Genomic DNA, 19,863 nt, shown 5'->3' on the forward strand with positions numbered 1-19,863 from the left:
ATTATAATGAAGTATCAATGGTAGCATTGGGTTGGCTGAAATTGCAGACACAGACACCACTGTGGCAAATCACATAGCTTACACTCATTTAAAGAATTAGGAATAAAATCAGAACTATCAGATTGTCAGCAACATTATCTCACATGAGGCAAGCTACAAAACTCTACAGCTCACTAGGAGAGGAGCATGGGTCCATGGGCCTGTGGAGATGATGAAAAAGTAAATTCTTCCCAGAAAGCAGAACTAAGGGCTACCTGATAGACTAATCATGGCATATACTCTAGTAGTGGGATGAAATCTTTCCAGTTCTTATCCAGTAGGATTTTTTCAATGCTATGAACTAATTACTGCTGAGTTTTGCACATCCTCCCTTTTTCTGAATGGGAGTTTTTACTGTATATGTAACATTTTTACTCAACCACTGTATTTGGGAAATTGTTGAGAAAATAAATCATCTCTTAGTTTATGTGTCACTTAAAAAGCCAAACTCCATGTATAGAGAGGATTGAGCACTACGTGGAGATCATAGACTTGAGTCAGATGTAGTATTTCAGATGTAACTCTTTAAGCAAATTGTCATGTGGCAGTTTCTTGGACTACTTCTTAGGAAGAAACTAGTGCACGCCTAGTGCCCTGTTGTTTGCATGACTTTATCCTTATCTTTGGACTGTAAATATTGGACTTGAAGCTTGATCTTTCATGAAGATAAAGGACATGCTAAGAGACAGAGGAGTAGAAAGACTTAAGTGGATTGTATCTCTGGAGAATTGATGGAGCAGCCTATTTTCATATCAGCCTATTTCCAAACTGTTACATGAAAGCAAAATAAAATTCTACTGAGTTTAAGCCAATGATATTTTTCTTCCCACTGCTCATATACAAACCTAATCCTCATTGGTAACACTGATCATATAATATGCCTGAAGAATTTCACAACTACAACAAAATCAATATCATAAGGCAATATTCACTTATTCCATGCAAGTAAATTATAAACCAATAACTAAAAGTTAGTTTTTTAAAAAATTCATAAGTTAATTTTAATATATCCTTTCTTATAACTTGTGAGTAGAAGACATGAAAACAGAAACTGAAAAAAAATTAAATAAATGGCATTGTGTGCTAGTATGAAAAATCTGGGATTTAGTCAAAGTGATTTTGAGAGAGAAATTTATAGGAGTAAATTTATTTATCTAATAATAAGAAAGATTGAAAGAAAATTAACTTAGCCTTTAATTCAAGAAGTTGATAATGTTAAGAGAGATTAATTTAAGGAAATACATTGATAAACAACTAACTTATTAAATTAATATATTCATATTAAACATGTTTGTTTATATGGAAAAAAAGTAAAAATTCAATACATATTTGAAAACCTGAGAAAACTAGACTTTTTAAGAACTTGATTAAATTTACGCATCAGAAGCTATTAGCAAAAATGATGTGTCATGATAAAAAATTAGCAACATTTCATTTAAATTCAAGGAAAAAATAGGTTTACTTGCTATTATTGTTATTGCTCTGCATTGTTGCAGGGGGTCTTCACAAACTAATAGAAAAAGTAAAAGAAGTAACAGGTGTGAAGTTTTAGAAAAGAAAGATCTAAAGGGTCATGTAATAATTTTTTGCAGTAAGGAGATTTGGATCATTAAAATACCTAGAATAAAAAATTAAACTCTCAGGCATATATTGCCTAAAATCTATACCCACGTTCCACGACCTATAGTTTTCTTATGTACAAATAAAAAGTAATGAACAAAATCTCATCAAAGATAATTGTGGTGGATTTATATTGGGTCAATATAGATAAACTGGTCTGTTTCCAGATTTCCACTTCCTGTTCATATCCAGGTTGGTGTGTGGGCATGAGACATTTTGAATGAAGTTTGGAAGGCAGACATGAAATAGTTGCAATATTGTATATATGTTGTGAAGATTAGGGGAAGACAGGAGGTGAGGCTGTTGCACCTCATTAACACCAGCACAAATCTGCTTACTCTTTGTTTCATGGGGCAGCAGTGAGCTCCACGCCCCACCAAACTTTCTCCTTCCAATTTTCTAACTCTTGGATTGGATGCATGTTTAGCTTCAAGACCCAAGTTAACCACTTTTCCTGTAGATCTTTACATTATCAAAATTGGAGGCTTGACAGTAGTGTGAGACCCAAGAGGATTCCAGTCCATCTTGTTATGTTCCAATTTGACTTTTATCTTCCACTGTATGACCATTATCTTTCTATGAGAAAGATAGCAACTTCAGCTCCGGGACCACATTAGAAAAAGAAATAAGAGCTTCACACCATGTAGAAGGTAGTATCTGTGTGTGTGTGTGTGTGTGTGTGTGTGTGTGTGTGTGTGTGTGTGTGTGAGTGTGCACACATATGTGTAAATATTTAACATAATCCCTATCATGATACTGGTAGACATGGAGATGCTAGCTTGGAAAAAAAGAATAGTGTGTATTACATACCCTAATTGACAAGTCTTACTTGTCAGTTAAGAATTACAATAATTTACTACAAAGAAAAGTAAGAAATCAAAGAATGCCACAAAATAAAGAACTTGGAAATGGAACCCTTTTCATACAGGCATCTGATTTTTCACAACGTTACCAAAGCTATTAAATGGGAAAGGGACACCTTTTCAAGTTGTTGTGCTGGAAAAACTGAATACCTATTTGGGAAAAAAATAAACATCAGTCTCTACTTAATATCACACAAAAAATTATTTTGAGCACAATCATGTACCTAAACATGAAAGCTAAAACCATATGGCTCTTAGAAGAAAATACAGGAGAATATCTTCATGACTTGGTAATATGAAATAGTTTCTTATACAGGTTACAAAAGTAATATGTATAAAAGAAAAAAATGATTAATTAAACCTCATCTAAATTTAAAAGTTCTGCCAATCAGAATATACCATAGTTAAAATGAATAGGTGAGTATAGACTGGGAGAAAATATCTATGAAGTATCTTTCAAATAAAAGACTGAAACAGAGTGGGACCCTAGGTCCTTTCCCCTCCTCCATGTCCTCAGCCTGCCTTTTGTCTGTAGAAAAACTTTAGCCAAGAATAAGTTTAATCAGAGAAGTGAGAAAATGCAGAAACAAAAGAAAAGAGTCAAATGAGACCAAATGATAATAGTTTAGTCATTAATAAAGTCAAGGACCTTTAGTTCCTATTCAAGGGCTATAGATCATATCCTGAGCCCTATGCTTTGAGTTGTCTTATAGATACTGAGATCCCCACCAGGTGGAAGAAGCTAACTACATGGTGATCAGACTGAAAACCTTCCACAATTCTGAGAACTGGCCTTAAAGAAATGGGAACAAACCAACCCTGGAACTAAAGACTAACTGTACTTAAAACAGTAAAGATGATGCTGATCAGACCACTGTATGACCAATTTCAAGATGACAGAGCTGAAAGTGCTGTTTCTACATGTAGCCCCCTCCTGCTGTCTATAAAAGCTCTTGCCCACTGAGTGTCAGTGGGAGGAGTCAGCCTTTGGACATGAGTCCACACTCCCCTCCCCCCCAGGTTGCTGGCCTCTGAAATAAAACAAATTTTCCTTTCCACCAACTTGCCTCTTTATTGGTTTTAAAGCGTCCAGCAGCCGGACCCCCACTTTCAGTAACAGCATCCCACATACATAAAGAACTCTTACAGCTCAATAAAAGTCAAACAATCCAATTTAAAGCATGAACAGAAGACTGGAAAAACTTATAAAAGTAGATAAGCAAGTGGTCAATAAATGCATGAAAAATTGTTCATAGTTTTTAGTCATCAGGGAAATGCAAAGCTGAACTACACACTTACCAATATAACTGATATTGTAAATAAAGTCTGTTAACAGTAAATAGTCACAAGGGCATGGAACCACTGGAAGCAGGTCTACATGTTCATCTAAAGACATGTACATAAATATTCATAAAAGTGTTATTTATAATTGCCTTGAACTGAAAACAGTTCATATGTACATCAACAGTATACGGGGTGAATAAATTGGAGCATATTCATACAATGGCATTCTATATAGTACAGAGAGTGAATAAGCTATAATTACTAACGCTATGGATGGTTGTTATAAATGTAATAATGGAGTGAAAATAGATTAAAAAGAGCACACACTATATTATTTCATTTATATAGAATTCAAAATCAGGAGAATGAATCTATGGTATAAAAAAATCAGAATCTTGGTGACAGTGGAAGGTTAGTGACTAGAAATAATCCAAGAGGGTGAGCAAATATGTAGAAGTTTCTTATGGTGATGGCATGTATCTTTTGATGTCGTTTAAAAAATTATCTGTCAGGAGAACAAAGATGTTTTCTTTTTAGCTGTGCTACATGTTACATTGCAAACCATAAAGTATACTTTAGTGAGGAAATAGATCTTGACAATTATGTCTTATGTAGGAGAAAAAGCTTTGTAACAAGAATAAAGAATAAACGGATTCAATGTCTAAAATCTCTAGGATTTTATAGATGTTTAAAAATAATTTTATATAGAAATAGACATTTTGCCGAATGTTGAAAAATTGGTCAACTTTCAAAATTAGTCTTTTTTCTGACAGTACTATAAAACCCAAATTTTCACAATGACACTTATCATCATGATTTGTAGGAGGGTAAAGTTTTCCCTAAACTAAGCTCCACTTATTTCTAAGTCAATATTTATTATAATTATTTATTTTCCTATTGTATACAAGTAACTTCGCTAGTTGCAATATATACACCATTTCCCATTCATTTTCCTCTCATGATTGACTGCCATGTTATTTTTTTTTTTTTGCGGTATGCAGGCCACTCACCGCTGTGGCCTCTCCCGTTGTGGAGCACAGGCTCCGAATGCGCAGGCGCAGCAGCCATGGCTCACGGGCCCAGCCGCTCCGCGGCATGTGGGATCTTCCCGGACCGGGTCACGAACCCGCGTCTCCTGCATCGGCAGGCGGGCTCTCAACCACTGCGCCACCAGGGAAGCCCGCCATGTTATTTTTGATCAGATTTCTCAAAGATAAGATTGGTAGGACGTCAGAGGAATAATGCAAACATTTTGATTGCCTCTTTTATCACTCTTGGGATAATTCAGAATTGAGAAAACCATAATTTTGTTTCCAGGAAAATTCAGTAGACAGTCCTGAATATTACTTTAACCACTCTTTATGGATTCACTTAGGAAGAACATGTATATTTGTTCCCTTTCATCATAGTTTTTGTTTATTTCTTTATTGTTGCTCATGATCAAAATAATATTCTTCCACTAAACGTCTTCTATAATGAATTAGATATTTATCAAAAGAAAAGAGTCATGATGCTGGTAGGCAGAGAGCTCTTTTGAAGACATTATTGTCCTAAAGATGGTAATAGCTATAAAGCTGAATATGGTGGCCTTAGTTTTTACTTCAAGTAGACAGGCACATGAGAGTTTGCTGCTGCACACAGCAAGACAGACACCTGAAATAGACAAACTGGTCTGTTTCTTTTTTGAAAAGGAAAAAAATAACAAAAACATTTAAGTGTACCTTTTTGAATTAATTTAATATGCCTGTCATGTGGAAATACCTCACACTGTTCACATGGACTTTATATGACTGCAAAACTGTCAGAATTTATTTGAAGAAAATGTGTATTAGCAAATAACAGGTTTAGAATAATTACAGCCAAGTGCTAATTATACATAATATTGAAGGTTTTTAAAGATGCTTTTAAAATCAGTACTACAGAAACCCAGCTCTCTATAGTCATAAGTGTGTGCTTATAGAGGAGAATAAAATTTGCTCGGTTTTATAGAGGATAAATGTACTACATGAGAAACATCTAAGAAATTATATTCATCCTCCTAACTACAGTTGGCCCTTGAACAACACAGGTTTGAAATGCATGGGTCCACTTATATGTAACTTTTTTCAATAGTAAGTACTACAGTACTACATGATCCTGTTTGGTTGAATCCACAGATGCGAAACTGCAGATTTGGAGGAACCACACATGTGGAGGGATGACTATAAATTATACGTGGAGTTTTGACTGTGCAGAGGGTCAGCTCCCCTAACCCCTGCGCTGTTCAAGGGTCAAATATACTTAATTTTCAGCATTATTCAAAATATACTCCTATTATAATATATATTCTTCAGTTGTTAAAAGTTAGAAGCTTTCCTTGATATCAACTTGAATTATTTGCTAGTAAAAAGGCAGCATATAGTAGTATCTATGTTCTCCCCACAAGAAGTTACTCAAATGTCTAAAGCTAACACAGTGTGTTAGAATAAGGTATTCAAATGGTCTGTTTCCTGTATTATATTTTAATTTGCAAATCACTTATTCCAAGATTTTAGTTACATATATAATAGGTTATTACCATTGATTATTTTTTCAACTACGAGAGTTTCAAAGGTAGATTCTAGTGCAGATACATGTATAAACTCTTTCCAAGATATTCAGTGAAATGAATGAAAGAAACCAGAAATAGAGATATATAAACTTCATCCATGTTAAAGCTAGCAAATAGATACAGCGTCATTTTACAAACTCTGAGAAGTAACTCCAAGATCTAGGGAAATTAAAAACAAATAGGAAACAGAAATTGTAAATTGACAATTTCCCTACTCAAAAGAGGTGCGCTGTGATATAAAGTGTATGCATTTCTAAAGCACCAATTGTCCTCTTGTCACAAGAGGTCAAGTTAGAGGACTTCTCAAAACAAGAGGATACGGAAACAGCCCCACATGTACCCCCTTCCCAAATTTTGAATCAGCATTAGCATCTAGGATAAAAACAAAATTATGCAATTATATATTTTCTGCCCATGCCTTCTTGTAGAACTGAAGGGTGAAGATGAGGGAAGATGAGAGGAAACTCAAAGAATGAACTATGACCCAGTTTTATAGTTGTAGAGCAACTATCAAACATAAATAGATATGCACAGAAAAATATATTCTGATCCACAAAATAAGATCACCTGATGAGGTACTTCATCCTAATCCAACTACTCAATTAAATAGTTCACTTAAAACCAGGGACAAAAACAAACTCAAATGGGGTTTGAATTATTGGGACAGAGCAGGACACAGTAAGCAGAAAAATCCAGGGGAAGTGTTTTCAGAAACAGAGAAATCAAATAGGAACATAGTACACTGAATGCAGTGGCCTGTACACAGTAATATATCTCCTTCTTCTAGGAAGACTGAATGACAGAAAGGATCACTTAAACCTTTAATATCAGAAAAATAGGATTAATTCTAAAGAATAAGCTAATGGGCAAATGAGACCTGGACACATTCTCCCCCATCCAAGTATCATGAAAAATATACAGAAAAAATTAAGCAAACATGGATTATGTAGAAATTAATAGTGAGCAGACTTTTACTTTGCACATCTGAATAAGTACTTCTACATTTCAATTTATTATTTGCTCATTTATTTCATTCAGTTATTTTATAAAAAGAATTTAGCTGTTTTGGGGATAAGAGAAAGATTCCCTATAGTTGAGTTTCAAGTTGCAGAATGAGTAAGACTTAGTTATACAAGTGGAGGAAGAAAAGAAAATTCCAGATACAAGCAAAACCATAGAATAGAGAGAGTATGGGAGCCATGAGTAAAAAGAACAGTATAGCTGAAGCTAATTCTGGAAGTCAGCTACAGGTAAGCACAATTAAACAGCAGCTTCAAACTCTTAAAGTATTGACGACATGAATTCTAATTTTCAGTAAATGGTGGGCTAGTTCATATAGAAGCATTTTCCTGTGGGAAAAACAAAACATATTTAATTCAAAATTCTAGATAAAATATGAAAATATGATTTTCGAAAATTAATCAAAGATCTGAAAGTCAAATTAGTAGGACAAAAAAGAGAGAGGGAAAGTCCTGAGATGTAAACAAAACACTCAAAGTAGGTGCTTCATTAGATTAAATTAAGCTGTGAATTGAAGTGTGGCTTTGATGGACTTGAAAAAAAGAGAATGGGGTTCAGCATCAAATTTATGTTTATCTACACTGACTCTATCTTCAGAATAGGAATGAATCGAAAGTAAACCACCAGCAGTCCCACATTCTGCAGGGAAGTACAGGAGACTTGCCTTGAGACTAAACAGAATAGTGGGGAATAAATTTTTTAGAAGCCTAAGAGATATAACAATTTTTAAACTTGTGTCCTAAAACATAACCTCCATATATTTAACAAAAAAGTTACAGCCATACAAAAATTAATACGTAAATTAAATTATAGAGTGAGTTTTTATCACACCTCTAGTCATTAATGAAATATTAAAAAGACAAAACAAGAGGGTGGGAGGGAGGGAGACGCAACAGGGAGGAGATATGGGAACATATGTATATGTATAACTGATTCACTTTGTTATAAAGTAGAAACTAACACACCATTGTAAAGCAATTATACTCCAATAAAGATGTAAAAAAAAAAAGACAAAACATACTAGCAAAGATTAAAAAAATCTGAAGATTATCTAAACTGACGTGTGTGTGTGTGTGTAATTTTTTAAGACAGTTGTGCACATATCTGAAAAAATTAATGTGGAATCATGTTTTTCCATTAACCATGTATTTTCACATCTGTAAAGTATGTTTGTTCCTAGAAACCCAAGATATAAATAGCATCCACCAAAGCAATTGGTGGTGTTTATGGATTATGCAGGGGTGGCATTCAGAAGGGTAATACTCTGAGCCTACTGATAATGTTGCTGTATATAAAATTTTTGCAAATGCCTGCTTCCTGTGGCCACAAAAATAAAAACTGGAATCTCATTTTGATGCTGTCACTGGAATTGAAGCTGTAGGACCACCCAGTGGCTGGCTAAACCTACTCCAAGAATTATGGGCATATTTCTTTTTTCAAACACAAATTGTAAAATAGCTAGCTAGTGGGAAGCAGCCACATCGCACAGGGAGACTAGCTCGGTGCTTTGTGAACACTTAGCGAGGTGGAATAGGGAGGGTGGGAGGGAGACGCAAGAGGGAGGGGATATGGGGATATATGTATACATATAGCTGATTCATTTTGTTATAAAGCAGAAACTAACACACCATTGTAAAGCAATTATACTCCAATAAAGATGTTAAAAAATAAATTATACTATGCTGGCTGGCCATAAGCAAATGCTAACACATTTGAAATGACTAAAGTCATATAGAGCTTGTTCTCTGACCACAATGCAAGTAAGCTAGAAGTCAACTGGACAATAAATAGCTAGAACACTTTAAAGGACTTCAGAAAATTGAGGTTGGGGAACATGAGCAAGATGGTGAAATAGGAAGCCCCAGCCCTCCTATACCTCCCACAGACACAATGATTCAACCATATAGGAACAGAATTCCTTTTGTGAGAAATCCAGAGACCCGTTGGGAGGCACACTGAAGCTGGGAGGAAAATTTGTGGCATACTTTCTCTGTAATTCCTCTCCCAAGCACAGTACCACACAATCACATATCAGGAGGAAACTCAGAATGCCCAGATTCTCCCAAGGGAAGGAGAGGACTAGGTAGTACATCCAACATTCTGACTTTTCAAGGGACTGGCTTCTGTCATGCCTGAATCTAAGCACTGTTAGGGAAGAGCCTCTTAGCTGGGAGCTGCTAAGAACAAAGGAGACAGTTTGGACTTGTACACCCTCATGGGCTGTAGCCTGTCCCTCCAGCTCACAGCAGAAACAGCAGGCAAACACCCATCCAACATTTCGGCTCTTCAGGGGACTGCCAAAGGGACAGGATTTGGAACCACCTGTGTTAGCACACTGAGGGGACCCTGGCAGACTTTTGCTGCCTGGGGGCTACTGAGAACAAAGGTGGTGGCTTAGAATAGTATGCAATCACCATCAGAGCTCCTGTGATAAGGTCAGGAAAACTCACAGCCTCTGGCATATCTCTGGGCATGGAAAGAGAACACTGAAACATATATCCAAACATTCAGAATTTTCAGAAGGCTGCCCAAGAGACTAGTTTCTGTTTCAACTGTCTCAAAGTGCTAGTGGGAAATGAAGAAATCTAGATGCCTGGGGTCTGCTGATAACCAAAAAATGAGTGGAGTGGTATGCTGCAGCTCCAGAGAACCCACAGTACAGCAGACAGATATGAGAGGCAGCAAGAAATGATGTACTCCTGAATAAGAAACCAGGAAATCCTTCTAATTATGAATTTACACAGTCTAGTGAACACATACCCACAGAAAAGTTGTGAGAAGCTGCCAGAAGCTCTAGCAGGGCTGATGGGCAAAGATCTTCCCTTATATGAAGCCAAAATCCAGAAAAACTGGGAAAAGTGGCTGTTTTTTCAAATGCACGAACACCCACACAAAGTCTCAAGGAAAATGAAGAAACAGGAAAATGTAGCCCAAACAGAGGAACAAAAAAATAATCTCCAAAAACTGACCCTAAAGTTATGGAGGTATGAATTATCTGACAGAGAATTTTAAAAACTGCCATAAAATACTCAATGAAATCAGAAAAATGATGTATGAACAAAATGAGTATTTCAACAGAGATACAGAACATTTTTAAAAAGGCCAAAGAGAAATTATGGAGGTTAAGAATACAATAATGGAACTGAAAAATTCACTAGAAGGGTTAAAGAGCAGACAAGATCAAGCAAGAATTGGTAAACGCAAATACAGGTCATTTGAAACTGTCCTTCCTGCTCTCTTCAAAGCATCTTTCCTCATTTCTGTGCTTCACCTGCTGACTGCTGTAATCTCTCATCTGAGTTCTGGGGCGCCCATAAAGGTGTTTTTGTCCATTGAAATGTATTAAATTGATGTTTCTGTTGCGGGGAATGAGAGCTGAAACCTCCTATTTTGGCAACTCGTTGAAGTCATTCCTTACTATTCTTATCTTTGTCTACATAATGAAGATGGCAGATAAAGAATCAATATACTTGAAGGAAGATCAGTAAAAATTATCCAATTGTTCCAAAAAAGAGAAAGTAAAGAGAAATGAACAGAGCCTCAGGGGTTTGTTGGAACAAGAGGTACAATATTTTTATAATTAGAAAATCAGGAGAAATGGTCAGAATATATATTTGATGAAATAATGTCTATAAGCTTCCCATATTTGATGGAAACCTTTAAAAAATTTTATTCCTTATGATTCTATTTAAAATTCTAAAATATGCTAACTAATCAATAATATAAAAAAGCAGAATCAGGGATGCAGGGATGCACTGCAAAGGGGAATGAAAATTATTTGTGGGGAGTAATAAGATTGTTCTTCATTGTGGTGGTGGTTTCACAGGTATTTCTGTCAAAATTTATTGACACGTATATTTTAAATGTGTATAACCTGTTGTATATAAATTATAGTTCAATAAATTGCTGAAAACAAAAGTGAATAATTATCAAGAGCATGAGTAGTTTAATCCACAATAGAATTAAACATGCAAAGAAAACTAATAAGATTTCCAATTTCACAAATAAAGAATTCAGTTACATAAAATAATCACAATTTTTTTATCTGGCAGAAAGTCAAAATTTTTAAAATAATATTTCGTTATGAAGTCTGATAGGTGGTACAAAAAATTATTATTTACATTTAAAAATTTCACAATACTCTTCTTTACTCTTAAGTTAAAAATATATGCAAACAACACACGTCACGCCTCAGGCTAGTGCAACGTCCTGCCGGCCTCTGCCGCTGCAGGCTCGCCCCACATTCCGAACCCCTCCCTGCCCCCAGCCTGAGTGAGCCAGAGCCCCCGAATCAGCTGCTACTTTAACTCTGTCCTGTCTGAGCGAAGAACAGATGCCCTCAGGGACCTACATGCAGAAGTGGGGCCAAATCCAAAGCTGAACCCCAGGAGCTGTGCGAACAAAGAAGAGAAAGGGAAATGTCTCCCACAGCCTCAGGAGCAGTGGATTAAATCTCCACAATCAACTTGATATACCCTGCATCTGTGGAATACCTGAATAGACAACGAATCATCCCAAATTGAGGAGGTGGACACTGGGAGCAACGATATATATATGTTTTTCCCTTTTTCTCTTTTCGTGAGTGTGTATGTGTATGCTTCTCTGTGTGATTTTGTCTGTATAGCTTTGCTTTTACCATTTGTCCCAAGGTTATGTCTGTCCTTTTTTTTTTTTTTTCTTTTAGTATAGCTTTTATCACTTGTTATCATTGCTGGATTTGTTTTTTGGGTTGGTTGCTCTCTTCTTTCTTTCTTTCCTTCCTTTTATACTTAAAAATATTTTTAATAACTATTTTTTATTTTAATAACTTTATTTTACTTTATCTTGTTCTTTCTTTCTTTCTTTCTTTTTCTCCCTTTTGCTCTGAGCCATGTGGATGGCAGGATCTTGGTGCTCTAACCAGGCGTCAGGGCTTTGCTTCTGAGGTGGGAGAGCCAAGCTCAGGACACTGGTCCACAAGAGACCTCCCATCTCCATGTAATATCAAATGGCGAAAATCTCCCAGAGATCTCCATCTCAACGCCAAGACAAAGCTCCACTCAATGACTAGCAAGCTACATTGCTGGACACCCTATGCCAAACAACTAGCAAGACAGGAACACAACCCCACCCATTAGCAGAGAGGTTGCCTAAAATCATAAGGCCACAGACATCCCAAAACAAACCAACAAACGTGGACCTGCCCACCAGAAAGACAAGATCCAGCCTCATCCACCAGAACACAGGCAATAGTCCCCTCCACCAGGAAGCCTACACAACCCACTGAACAAACAGCCACTGGGGAGAGACACCAAAAACAACGGGAACTATGAACATGCAGCCTGCAAAAAGGAGACCCCAAACAAAGTAAGTTAAGCAAAATGAGAAGGCAGAGAAACTAACAGCAGAGAAATGAGAAGGCAGAGAAACTAACAGCAAAAATGAGAAGGCAGAGAAACTAACAGCAAATGAAGGAGCAAGGAGCAAGGGACCTGCCCACCAGACCTAACAAATGAAGAGGAAATAGGCAGTCTACCTGACAAAGAATTCAGAATAATGATAGTAAATATGATCCAAAATCTTGGAAGTAGAATGGAGAAAATACAAGGAACGTTTAACAAGGACCTAGAAGAACTAAAGAGCAAACAAACAGTGATGAACAACACAATAAATGAAATTAAAAATTCTCTAGAAGGGATCAATAGCAGATTAACTGAGGCAAGAGAACGGATAAGTGACCTGGGAGATAAAATAATAGAAATAACTACTGCAGAGCAAAATAAAGAAAAAAGAATGAAAAGAATTGAGGACAGTCTCAGAGACCTCTGGGACAACATTAAATGCACCAACATTCAAATTATAGGGGTCCCAGAAAAAGAAGAGAAAAAGAAAGGGACTGAGAAAATATTTGAAGAGATTATAGTTGAAAACTTCCCTAATATGGGAAATGAAGTAGTTAATCAAGTCCAGGAAGCACAGAGAATCCCATACATGATAAATCTAAGGAGAAAAATGCCAAGACATATTAAGCAAACTATCAAAAATTTAATACAAAGAAAAAGTATTAAAAGCATCGGGGAGAAACAACAAATAAAACACAAGGGAATGCCCATAAGGTTAACAGCTGATCTTTCAGCAGAAACTCTGCAAACCAGAAGGGAGTGGCAGGATGTATTTAAAGTGATGAAGGAGCCAAACCTACAACCAAGATTACTCTACCCAGCAAGGATCTCATTCAGATTTGACTGAGAAATTAAAACCTTTACAGACAGGGAAAAGCTAAGAGAATTCAGCACCACCAAACCAGCTTTACAACAAATGCTAAAGGAACTTCTCTAGGCAGGAAACACAAGAGAAGGAAAAGACCTACAAAAACAAACCAAAAACAGTTAAGAAAATGGTAATGGGAACATACATATCGGTAACTATCTTAAATGGAAATGGATTAAATGCTCCAACCAAAAGGCATAAACTGGCTGAATGAATACAAAAACAAGAACCATATATATGCTGTCTACAAGAGACCCACTTCAGACCTAGGGACACATACAGACTGAAAGTGAGAGGATGGAAAGATATTCCATGCAAATGGATATCAAAAGAAAGCTGGAGTAACAATTCTCATATCAGACAAAATAGACTTTAAAACAAAGACTATTACAAGAGACAAAAATGGACACTACATAATGATAAAGGGAACAATCCAAGAGGAAGATATAGCAATTTTAAATATTTATGCACCCAACATAGGCGCACCTCAATACATAAGGCAAATGCTAACAGCCATAAAAGGGGAAATCGACAATAACACAATCATAGTAGGGGACTTTAACACCCCACTTTCACCAAGGGACAGATCATCCAAAATGAAAATAAATTAAGAAACACAAGCTTCAATTGATATATTAAACAAGATGGACTTAATTGATATTTATAGAACATTCGATCCAAAAGCAACAGAATACACTTTCTTCTCAAGTGCTCATGGAACATTCTCCAGGATAGATCATATCTTGGGTCACAAATCAAGCCTGGGTGAATGTAAGAAAATTGAAATAATATCAAGTATCTTTTTCAACCACAACACTATGAGACTAGATATCAATTACAGGAAAATAATCTGTGAAAAATGCAAACACATGGAAGTTAAACAATGAACTACTTAATAACCAAGAGATCACTGAAGAAATCAAAGAGGAAATCTAAAAATACCTAGAAACGAATGACAATGAAGTCATGAAGACCCAAAATGTATGGGATGCAGCAAAAGCAGTTCTAAGAGGGAAGTTTATATCAATACAACCCTACCGTAAGAAACAAGAAGCATCTCAGAAAAACAACCTAGCCTTACACCTAAAGCAATTAGAGAAAGAAGAACAAAACCCCCAAAGTTAGCAGAAGGAAAGAAATCATAAAGATCAGATCAGAAATGAAAAAGAAATGAAGTATACGATAGCAAAGGTCAATAAAACTAAAAGCTGGTTCTTTGAGAAGATAAACAGAATTGATAAACCATTAGCCAGACTCATCAAGAAAAAAAGGGAGAAGACTCAAATCAATAGAATCAGAAATGAAAAAGGAGAAGTAACAACTGACACTGCAGAAATACAAAGGATCATGAGGGATTACTACAAGCAACTATATGCCAATAAAATGGACCAACTGGAAGAAATGGACAGATTCTTAGAAATGTACGACCTTCTGAGACTGAACCAGGAAGAAATAGAAAATATGAACAGACCAATCACAAGCACTGAAATTGAAACTGTGATGAAAAATCTTCCAACAAACAAAAGCCCACTAACTGATGGCTTCACAGGTGAATTCTATCAAACATTTAGAGAAGAGCTAACACCTATCCTTCTCAAACTCTTCCAAAATGCAGCAGAGGGAGGAACACTCCCAAACTCATCCTACGAGGCCACCATCACCAGAAAAGATGTCACAAGAAAGAAAACTACAGGCCAATATCAAAATACTAGCAACAGAATCCAACAACACTTTAAAAGGATCATACACCACGATCAAGTGGGGTTTATCCCCAGAATGCAAGGATTATTCAATATATGAAAATCAATGAATGCGATACACCATATTAACAAACTCAAGGAGAAAAACCTTATGATCATCTCAATAGATGCAGAAAAAGCTTTCAACAAAATTCAACACCCATTTATGATAAAAAACCTCCGGAAAGTAGGCTTAGAGGGAACTTCCTCAACATAATGAAGGCCATATATGACAAACCAACAGCCAACATCATTCTCAATGGTGAAAAACTGAAACCATTTCCTCTAAGATCAGTAACAAGACAAAGTTGTCCACTCTCACCACTATTATTCAACATAACTTTGGAAGTTTTAGTCACAGCAATCAGAGAAGAAAAAGAAATAAAAGGAATCCAAATCGGAAAAGAAGAAGTAAAGTTTTCACTGTTTGCAGATGACATGATACTATACATAGAGAATCCTAAAGACTCTACCAGAAAACTACTAGAGCCAATCAATGACTTTAGTAAAGTAGCAAGATACAAAATTAATGCACAGAAATCTCTCACATTCCTATACACTAATGATGAAAAATCTGTAAGGAAAATTAAGGAAACACTCCCATGTACCATTGCAACAGAAAAGAATTAAAATACCTAGGAATAAACTGAACTAAGGAGACAAAAGACCTGTATGCAGAAAACTGTAAGACACTGATGAAAGAAATTTAAGATGATACAAATAGATGGAGAGTATACCATGTTCTTGGATTGGAAGAATCAACATTATGAAAATAATTATACTACCCAAAGCAATCTACAGATTCAATGCAATCCCTATCAAACTACCACTGGCATTTTTCACAGAACCAGAACAAAAGATTTCACAACTTGTATGGAAACACAAAAGATCCCAAATAGCCAAGGCAATCTTGAGAAAGAAAAATGGAGCTAGAGGAATCAGGCCCCCTTACTTCATACTATACTACCAAGCTACAGTAATCAAGACATTATGGTACTGGCACAAAAACAGAAGTATCTGTCAATGGAACAGGATAGAAAGTCCAGAGATAAACCCATGCACATATGCTCAGCTTATCTTTGATTAAGGAGGCAAGAATATACAGTGGAGAAAAGACATCCTCTTCAATAAGTGGTGCTGGGAATACTGGACAGCTACATGTAGAAGAATGAAATTAGAACACTCCCTAACACCATACACAAAAATAAACTTAAAATTAAAGACCTAAATGTAAGGCCAGACACTATAAAACTCTTAGAGGAAAACATAGGCAGAACACTCTTGACATAAATCACAGCAAGATCCTTTTTGACCCACCTCCTAGAGGAATAGAAATAAAAACAAAAATAAACAAATGGGTCCTAAAGAAACTTAAAAGCTTTTGCACAGAAAATGAAACCATAAACCAGACAAAAAGACAGCCCTCAGAATGGGAGAAAATATTTGTAAATGAAGCAACTGACAAGGGATTAATTGCCAAAATTTACAAGCAGTTCATGCAGCTCAATATCAAGAAAACAAACAACTAAATGCAAAAATGGGCAGAAGACCTAAACAGACATTTCTCCAAAGAAGATATACGGAATGCCAACAAACACATGAAAGAATGCTCAACAACATTAATCATTAGAGAAATGCAAATCAAAACTACAATGAGATATCCTCTCACACCGGTCAGGATGGCCATCATCACAAAATCTACAAATAAATGTAGAGAGGGTGTGGAGAAAAGGGAACCCTCTTGCACTGTTGGTGGGAATGTAAATTGATATAGCCACTATGGAGAACAGTACGAAGGTTCCTTAAGAAACTAAAAATAGAACTACTGTACAACCCAGCAATCCCACTACTGGGCATATACCCTGAGAAAACCATAATTCTAAAAGAGTCATGTACCAAAATGTTCATTGCAGCTCTATTTACAATAGCCAGGACATGGAAGCAACCTAAGTGTCCATCAAAAGATAAATGGATAAAGAAGATGTGGCACATACATACAATGGAATATTACTCAGCCATTAAAAGAAACAAAATTAAGTTATTTGTAGTGAGGTGGATGGACCTAGAGTCTGTCATACAGAGTGAAATAAGTCAGAAAAAGAAAAAAAATACCTTATGCTAACACATATATATGGAATCTAACAACAACAACAAAATGGTCATGAAGAACCTTGAGTCAAGATGGGAATAAAGACGCAGACCTACTGGAGAATGGACTTGAGGACCCAGGGAGGGGGAAGGGTAAGCTGGGACAAAGTGAGACAGTGGCATGGACATATATACACTACCAAATGTAGAACAGACAGCTAGTGGGAAGCAGCCACATAGCACAAGGAGATCAGCTCGGTGCTTTGTCACCACCTAGAGTGGTGGGATAGGGAGGGTGGGAGGGAGGGAGACTCAAGAGGGAAGAGATATGGGGACATATGTATATGTATAACTGATTCACTTTGCTATAAAGGAGAAAGAAACCATTGTGAAGCAATTATACTCCAATAAAAATGTTAAAAATATATATGCAAAGATATATATATATATAAAGTTATACACTGTGTTCTTTGTAACAGAAGAAAAAAAGAAAGACCTAAACCCACTCAAATAGGACACTGATGAAATACATTTGTTTATAAAACATGGAACAGTGAAAGCATTGGTATTACATTTACATTGCTTGTGTTTGTTTTTCCATTGGAAGGTATGTAACATAAGTAAAATTATATAAACTTTGTTTCCTCTTCTGTAAAATATGAAGGACATTAGTATGTACTTACAGAATAGCTACACAAATACTCAGTGTTAAGATTCTATTCTCCTCCTCTTCCGCTTTCTTCTTATCGTTATCACCGTCATCATCATCATCATCATTCTTGTTATATGGCACGACTTGAGCCCACTGAGTTCAAAATATATTTAGATATGTAAATCATTTGTCAAACAATTTTCGTACCATATAAGGAATGTAAATATAGAGATGTATTCACATATACGATGACATAAAATACTGAGATAAATAAGCAATTTTTGCAAAAGTGTCTGTGTGCATGACACATAATGTATTACATACAGTGCATAATATATAATATGCACAATTTTACATTATTATTAGAAGAGAAAAAGATTGGATGTGTACAAAACTAGTAGAAATGCCTGCCTTTGAGAACTTAATTCCAAGAAATGTTAAAATTTTTCTTGTTCATAATTTCTAATTAGCTAAATGATGATGTACTAATATCTGTAATAAGAACAATGTTTTAAATATTATATGAATGAGGTCCTGCATAATTGGTTGGAGTTTGGAGGATAAAGAAAACAATTAATGGATAAGAAAGGAGAAAACATTTTAAAGCTATTTTAGTATCAAGACAGAGGTTTAATCTGCAGTAATTTGATGTTTTCTTAGTTCAGGTTGCTCTGAATTTGCACACTGCTTAAAACAAATGATTAACATTTAGAATGAAAGGGAGATAATCTAGAAAAATGACAAAATTGGGGCTGAACCCTCAGAAATCAAGCCAAAGTTAAGAAAACACTATAGCTTCTTTTATTTGTTCCCTTTTTAAGACATGGGCTGCCCCATTCAGACCAGTGCATAAACAATGATAGACATTGATTCAATTTATGCTCTCACAGAAAATTTTCACCACTTTAACAGTGTTTATCTATAAAAATCTCAATTTCACAATTATCAGCTAGCATTTATTGAGCAGTGTTGTCCTGTTATAAGAGGACATTTGTACTGCTTACTGAGCTGTTACCAATTTGAGTGCCAGGCATCAAAGACACAATGAGGAAACATAAGACCCAATATCTGCCCTTAAAAAATGATAATCCTATTTAGAGTACTAACATTTGAAAAAATAATTTAGGTAAACAACTTAAGAGTAAAATAGAGACATGTATACACATTACTACCAGAAAACTCTGGGAGCAAACAGACCTATGCCAATAATGGTGGAAGCGAGAGATTTTAAAAATTTATAAAAATATGGCTTTTAAGTTGTCTCTTGAAAATGATAAGGCCGAACAAGAAATTTCTTTGTGGGAGAAGAAAGCACCTATACAAAATATAGATATAGAAAAGATGATATTTTCAGGACTTGCAAATTATTGATATATGCAAATAATTTTGAAGTTGTATAAGCCAGGTTTAACAATAAGTTATTTACTAAGAGATCTTTAGTTACGTATTTGCATCAATAATGGTCCTATAAATAACTTGTTCTAAGTTTCTTTTCCCAGTGTTAGTTGGCGCCATAACATAATGGAGAATTTTTAAATGGCCATTTGAAGCCTTGCAGATGGAAGAAGTTAAACTCAAAATGAGAGCATATTTAGTTTTGTTGTCTGACTTAATCTTGATTTCCAGGTGTCATCAAGACTTCAATGACAAATGAAGTGACAAATAAGCTTGATTAATGGACTAATCATTCAACTTGATTTCCTTTTCTGTGATTTCTAT

Source organism: Lipotes vexillifer, unplaced genomic scaffold (genome assembly GCF_000442215.2).
Source record: "Lipotes vexillifer unplaced genomic scaffold, Lipotes_vexillifer_v1.1 scaffold58, whole genome shotgun sequence".
NCBI classification, from domain to species: domain Eukaryota; kingdom Metazoa; phylum Chordata; class Mammalia; order Artiodactyla; family Lipotidae; genus Lipotes; species Lipotes vexillifer.